The sequence below is a fragment of the Melospiza melodia genome, chromosome 17 (genome assembly GCF_035770615.1).
Source record: "Melospiza melodia melodia isolate bMelMel2 chromosome 17, bMelMel2.pri, whole genome shotgun sequence".
In the NCBI taxonomy this organism is placed as follows: domain Eukaryota; kingdom Metazoa; phylum Chordata; class Aves; order Passeriformes; family Passerellidae; genus Melospiza; species Melospiza melodia.
Genome location: NC_086210.1, coordinates 16,223,883 through 16,231,225, shown reverse-complemented (window position 1 = coordinate 16,231,225; position 7,343 = coordinate 16,223,883). Strand labels below are relative to the sequence as shown.

Below are 7,343 nucleotides of genomic sequence, written 5' to 3'. Positions count from 1 at the left end.
CCCAGCTGAGTCATAGCACTTCTCTGATGGATCCACATTGTGCCTGGGGAAACAGATGTGCAGAATCCTTCACTAATGCCCTGGAATGTCAAACAGGAATCACAGCTTTGGACAGCTCTCAGGAACCACTTCACTGTGGATTTTCCTTCCTGGAAGCCCAAGATGTCACAACGTCCTCCTGGTGCCTCAGGGCTTGGGTAAACAGGGCTTGTCAGAGATGCTGGCAGGCACCAACACCCCTCCTCCTCACAGGGCACCTCTGTTACCCAAATTAGCTCCGAGTGGCTGCCTGGGGACAGGTGCCCACTTCCCCATGTCCCTGGGATGGGCACATCCTGCTCAGGGCCAGTGCTGGCCTGGGGCCAGAGCCAGGGCCATGACCCAGGTGTTCTGGGGGGGCTCCATGGCTGCAGATGTGACAGGATGAGGGGCAGGGCAGGGCATATTCCCCTCTGGACAGTGCTCTGGGCATGGAGCTTGGTCAGGTTTGGCATCTGTGGGGAAAGGGATATCGGGTTGTGTGGATGTGGGAATTGTCACTGCGGAGCCGTTCCCCAGCCCTCAGCCTTGTCTGCAGATGATCAGCATTGCCCAGTGCTCCCCAGTGTCTGCAGTGCCTGAGATGCCAATCAGCCACCTGATCACATGTCCCTTGTTCCCCTTGTTCTCCCACATGTTGGGTTTGGGGCCGGGCTCCGCTCTGGGGTGTCCCACAGGGAAAGCTCTGGGAGGGCAGGGGCAGCAGGAGATGGGGGATCTGGCACTGGGGGCTGTTGGAGGATGGATTGTGTTGGAGTGGGGGCTGTCCCCACAGGGTCCCCAGGTGCCTTTGTCTCCCTGGCTGCCCCCTTTGGCCCCCCAGGTGCCTGGGCCCTTCCAGGGCCAGCTGCCCCATGCAGGAAGCTGGAGGAATGCCGGGCAAGGGGGCTGGATCTGTGCCACAGGTGGGGTGGGATGGACTCTGTGCCAGGGCTGGGCTTGTGGCCAGGGCTGGGGGCTGTGCCAAGCCGGGCTTTGGCCTGGGGGCTGGCAGGGAGGGTGCAGGGAGGAGTCCCGGCAGGGATAAAGGTGCTCCTCACCTGCTGCAGCCTCAGGCAGAGCTGCCCAGAGCCAGAGGAAGATGAAGGTGGCTGTGCTCAGCGTGGCCCTGCTCTTCTCCATCCTGCTGTGCCCCCCGGCACAGGCCAAGGTGAGGCACCAGCCAAACGCTGTCCCCACATCCTGCCCTTTCTGGCCTCCTGTCCCACCCTTTTGGTCCCTCCTCTGTGTCCCATTCAGGGTCCCCAGCTGCCCTCCCACTGACCATTCCTGAGGTCTTTCCTTTCATGTCCCCCCCTCAATCCTTTGTCTTTCTTCCTGGCCACTGCAGAGGGGTCCCCCTGTACAATTCCCTAACTCACTCCCCACTCCCACACCATCTCCCAGTACTGTTGGTTTTGTCCCCACCTGTCCTCATTCTTCTGTCCCCACCAAGCCCCTCCCTTGCACTCCCATGTCCCTACACCTCAATTCCTTTCTCCTCCCCTGTACCTCACACCCTGCTCCTTCCACACCCCCAGCCCTGTCCCCTGGGCCCTCAATTGACCCCAGATCAGTGGTTTTGGGTCTTCCCCCACCTCAAACAGATCTCCTTGGAGGCCCTGAATTCCCATCCCTCTGCCTGCGCCCTGCTCCCTGCACCCATGTGTCCCCCCACAGCCCCACAAGGTCCAGTCCGGACCCAGCCTTTGTTCTCCTTTCCAGGCACTCCTGAAAGGAACCCAAGATGATCTGCGGGAGGTGAGTGGGCTGCTGGCATATCAGGGCATCCCCTCAGGGAATTGGGGGACAGTGGTGTCCCCCTATCCCTTGCTGGCACTGGGGGCATCCCAGTGACCAGCGAGGTCTCCTGGTCTCTCTGCAGTTGGATTTAGACAATGTCGTGGTCCTGGAGACGCCTCTGGTAGGTACCACAAGTTCTGCCGGCACCAGACCCTCCCATTGCATGGCCACCACAGTCCAGGCCATCCCAGTGTGTCCCAGCACAGCCCAGTGCACCCCTCCTGACAGCCCAGACAATGCCCTGCCCCAGGGCTCCTCCCCAGGGAAGCCTTTGCCCAGGGCCCTGCTGCATTCCCATCCCTGTCACCCCAGGACCCCCTGGATGAGCCAGGACGCAGCCCCTGCCCCAGCTGTGCCTCTTGGCCCAGAGCCCAGTGCTTCTGGGCAGCAGCACAGCAGCTCCTGCACCCCATTGCTGCCACAGCCCCTTCCCCAAGGCCCCCCTGCTCTCCCCTGCCTCCAAGTGCAGCCCGGTGCCCCCAGTGTGTCTCTAACGCTGCCTTTGTCCCCAGCCCCCTGTGGCTGAAGAGCTGCAGGCTCTCCTGCGGCAGAAGCGCCTGGCTGCCTCTCTGGATGCCTAGGTGAGCCGTGCCTGCAGGGACAGGGCTGGAGACAAAGCCCAGCCATGGCCCAGTGGGCTCCAGAGCTCACCTTCTGGGGTTTGTCTTTTAGGGTTGGAAGGACCAGTGTCCTTTTTCCTCTCCAGTGGCATGAGGTGATGATCATCACTGGAGAAAACCCCTGAACTCTTTGAGCCCTGGGCCATTTCCCCTGAAGAATCAATCATCAAGAATCAATAAACCCTTTGAGCAAAGCTTTGCTCTGTGTCCATGTGTGTCCATGGATCTGGATTTCCTCCTTTCCAGTGGTCCAGGGAAGTCAGGCCAGGTCTGGGCTTTGCTGCCTTTACACAGTCAGTGCCTTCCCCCAGACAAATGGTGTGTTGGGAGTTGTGCAGAGTCCAGGGGGAGTGGGTTGACTGGGGGGATGGGTGTCCAAGTGGTGAGAAAGGCGGTGGTTCACTGTCAGCGTGGTAGGAATGGCCTGGGTTTAAAAGAAAAAGAAATAATTTCAAAGAAACTTTCTTTTACAACTTTTTCTCCCTGTGAGAAATCACTGTTTACTTCTCAATATTTTGAAAGGTCTATTAAACACTTAATAAAACTTACAAGAAAGGGACTAAATAAGGAAAAAATTATGGTGCTGGGAGCCTCCCCCACTTCGTGGCTGGTAACCACATGGCTGGCTCATCCACACAATGGCTGCTCTCCCTTTTATATCCTTGCTGTTGCAACAGGCAGCCCAAGCTCCTCCCAAAGGCTGTCTGTTGACTCTTGGTCGCTGTCCATTGGTGTAGACTGCTTTCTTGGAACTGGATTGGAGGACAGGTGGTGCTAAGCCTTGCCCCTTAGGAACAATTTACCCCTCCCCAAATGCCCAGACTACCAAGATCATCCCGGGATAACAATGCTGGGCGGGGGGAACACATTGCAGTAACATAACTATACATCTGTACAACTTCTCTTAACATACTTACCATGTCCCGCCTTTAATTGGGAGAGCCAAACATCTCATTACTCATCTCTAACACTGTGGCGTTCACATTCTCTGAAAAAATCCCTTTGCCCAGGATTTTTCTCCTGGGAAGCTGAGACACCTCAGAGAAAAAGGAAAACAAATCTTATCTCATTTGCTTCTCCTGTGTTGTGCTCATGTGCAGAATGTGTTTGGAGATTGTTTACCCACAGGTGATTTGTTTGATTGGATTCTGGTGGGAGTTATTTTGTCTCGTTGGCCAATTATGGCCAGGCTGTGTCAAGACTCTGGAAAGAGTCAGGAGTTTTCATTATTATCTTTTGAACATTCACTAAGTATCCTTTCTGCATTCTTTAGTATAGTATAGTATTCTTTAATAAAATATAGTATTGTAAAATAATAAATTAGCTTTCTGAGAACATGGAGTCAAATGCAACATTGCTGCCTTCGTTGGGAATCCCTGCAAATACAATATAACACCCCCAAAATTCTTGATTTACTCAAAAGAATTTAAATGCCAAAAAAAATCTTCATATGTCAAAAGTAGGTTGAAATTATTTATTGGTCTGGAAATTTGGTACCCTGGCAGGACGGGGCTGCTGGGTCTACCTGTCTGCAGGGCCCTGCGGGGCTGTGGGGTTTCCTGGGTGAGGGGCCCTACACGGTCACCCGTAATGCCTGGCCACAGTGGGGTAGAGCCACCACGGTGTCCTGGGAAAGGGCGAGTGGTTCTACCTGGCTCTGGGGTCGTTCTTGGCCGCTGAGTCCATCGGCTCCAGCAGGACTTGGGTGAATTTTGGGGTGGGCCAGGTGGACCAGTTGTTCCCGGCCATCCTGAGAGCTCACCTGGGCTCAGTCATGTTCGCTGACTCCAGTTCCAATACTGAAGGAACGACTGGTGCTGGCAGCGCCCCAGGGAAGTCTCACAGCAGAGCTGGCACAGGGCATTGCCCTGGCAGAAGGGCAGGGAAAATGTCTTGGCCATGAGCAGCAGAATGGCGAGAAAGCCCCTGGTGCAGGAGTTGCCCACCCCAGCAGGTTGAAGGCAGGTTTGGGTTGCATTCCTGCTGTCCTGGCAGTGAAATTCTGAGCAGAGGGCACAGAGGTGTCTTCTCCACGGGGCTCACAGGTGACACCGAGATGCTGTTGGGGAGCTGAGCCCTGCCTGAGGGCAGACTCAGCCCAGCAGGAGCCCCAGGCTGACACTACGCTGGAATCCACACCTGGCTCAAGGGGCCGCGGTGCCATGAGTGGGGAACAGCTTCCCCTGAAACAGGGAGAGCTGAACTTTGGAGCCACCTGCTTCACAGCTGGAATGGTGTCAGCATCAGGGAGCAGACTAAAGAGGAAAGGGAGGCCTTCGGTGTGAGATTCTGAGGAAGATTTATTCCTCAAAGGTAAGAGGCACCAAAGAGCCTCAAACACCAGAGTGCTCAGGATTTTATACAGCACTAGAACTGTGGGTGGGCACGATCGCTGAACCAATAGGGAATCAGGGAGGGAGGAGCAAAAGGAGGGGAATACATCTCAGGGGCCAATGGGATAAGGGGGGTGGTGGGCAGGTCACATGGACCAATGGGGCATCATCCACGAGGGGAATTCCTGAGGGGCGGAACCTGCAGGGGAGGGGTTTACAGGAGACTGACAGGGAAGGGTCCAGAACAGGGGCAGAGTTTACAGGGATGGATAGGGAAGGCACTGGAATACAGGGTGGGGATTATAATGATTGAACGGTAAAAGGGGAGGGATATAACCTGGGAATAATCCAGCTTGGGGAAAGACAACAGACAGGGGGTGAACTGGAACAGACCATCCAAAAAGCTATGAAATAAAAGGGCACTGCAACAGCGCCCGATAAAGAGGGATGCAGGACACATTTTATGGTGCAAAAAGAAAGGATCAATCCTGTGCTATTTTTATACGGTCTTTTTATAGGCCTTTTTGAAGGGTTTTTTAAGAACATCCCCTGTCTATCCCCAGTTGGTCAGCAACAAGTTGTTACCCTGTATTGATTAGTCCCTCAAACCCCTGGTGTGTATGTGCAGGAAAAGTTGTTTGTGAGAGATAGTCTTCATTTTTCTATCTAAAAGAGAAAAAACGGTTTATACAGGTGGCTGGTGTTTATCACAGTCTTACAGCTCTTTTTCAGGGAAAGTAGGTTGTTTTCCACAGTCCTAGAGCTCTGTCTCAGGAAAAACAAGTTGTTTTTCCCTGCTCCACAACTCTGTTCTCACAAAGAGTTGTCAGCTTTCTCATGGCTTCTGCCTCTTGCTGGGATTTATTAAAAGGCCTTCAAAGGATTCACTTTGAGCAGGTCAAGAGCCCAGCCGAGGCTACACTCAAAATGGATGACTGGTCAGGTGTTTTCACACTTTCATAAGGTTTGGTCCGTTTAAATATTGGGCTTAGTTGTCCAATTACAGCCTCAGGTTATGCAGTCCCATCATCCTGGTTTGCTCTCCGCAATTCGCTGTTGTTTGCACTTTTTGTGCCTGAAGCTGCAACAGTGTCTGGTTCTGGGGCTAGAAAAGGATTGTTTTGTCTGACTACACTGTGAAGAGAACTTGATAACACTGTGTATGAAGTCCAGAATTACAGACTAATGCAGTAGAGAATCTGGAAGTATGACAGCTAAAACTGAAGGCATCAGCGTGTTCCATGTTCCCTTGGTTCCATGGGGATCCACAGCATCAAAATGGCCACTTGTTCCCACGAGGTTCCCTGATGTCACCGTGGTGTCCTTGGACCCACCTGGTCACAACTGACCCGTGGTTCCATGAGGTTCCCCAGTGTCACCATAGTCACTATCAGAGGATGGATGAGATCAATGTCCTGAGACACTGTGGGATGAGCTGTCAATCAGTCACACAGTGGGGACAGTGCTAACCCAGCCCTGATTGCCTGAGTGATCAGAAATCCCACCTGGGGGGGAGACCCACAAAGGCCCGGAGGCTTAAAAACACGGAGCACAAGGTCAGCCCCTGGTATGGACTCTGCCCTCTCCTGGGGTTTGTGTTTCACCCACACTGGAACCCTAGGAGCTGATAGTCATATGTGTGTCTTTCTATAGAGCATCTGTCTTTCTGGTTCTCTCTCTTTCTTCTCCTTCTAATGCTCTTTATATGGAACATTTTTGGGTACCTCAACAGCTTACATGTTCAACGATTTCTACATCAAATGAACTAAGTTAATGAAGTTACTGCTATGATAAGTATTTTCTTTGTAATTGGATGTTGCATGAAATCCTCTTCCAAAGTTTCTTGTTTTTTTGTACTTGGCCTGTAAAATTTTGTGTAATTCCTGACCTCTTGCAGATATCTGGCTGGTGTTTTTCCTGTGCACCAAACTCGAGTAAAGGTGGCAGATGAATTGGTGAGTTGGCACGCAAACCCCGAACGGAGCTCCGGGTGCATGGAGGATCGGGGCAGTGTGAGTCACGCACAATCCCTGCAGTGGGGGGACACGGGTCCCTAGCGGGGTTTAGGGTGCCCCAAGTACAGCAGTAACACTGAGGAGAGCCAAGAGGGCCCCAGTGCCCAGGGTGGGACGGCGGTGCTGGGGGTTCAGGGTGCCACCCTTCAGGTAGAAACCGTAAACCCACTGGAGGCCCCTGGGGGGATTGGGGTCACAGGGCAGGGCAAGGCTGGGCTTACAGGGCAGGGCAAGGCTGGACCTGCCCCTTGCTCCCCCACACACAAAATGTTTAGAGCCAACAATCTCCTCTGGTCGGTCACAACAGGCAGTGCTGGAGGTGAAATCCCAATTGTGGCCATGGGCACCTGGCTGAGAATGACAGTTCTTTTCCATAGGAAGGAAAGCACAGAGCCTCAAGGTTTGGAAGGAAGGTGACAGCCTCAGTAGGCCAAGGCCAGCTAGACATGTTAGTAATAGCAGATTTTGTATTTAGGGAATTTTGGAGGTGGAAACCCAATCTCGCCATCGGCACCTGGAGAAGCAGGACAGTTCTTTCCCATGGGAAGGAGAGC

General features: G+C 53.5%; 1 long non-coding RNA gene across 1 annotated transcript; it reads left to right on the top strand.

Moving 5' to 3' along the window:
- The first annotated feature begins 1,032 nt into the window (after positions 1–1,032).
- On the top strand, positions 1,033–2,635 carry LOC134426037 (uncharacterized). Its single transcript, XR_010029835.1, has 5 exons — positions 1,033–1,189; positions 1,744–1,779; positions 1,904–1,942; positions 2,334–2,402; positions 2,494–2,635. It is a non-coding gene; the product is annotated as an uncharacterized LOC134426037 (long non-coding RNA).
- The last annotated feature ends 4,708 nt before the right edge of the window (positions 2,636–7,343 follow it).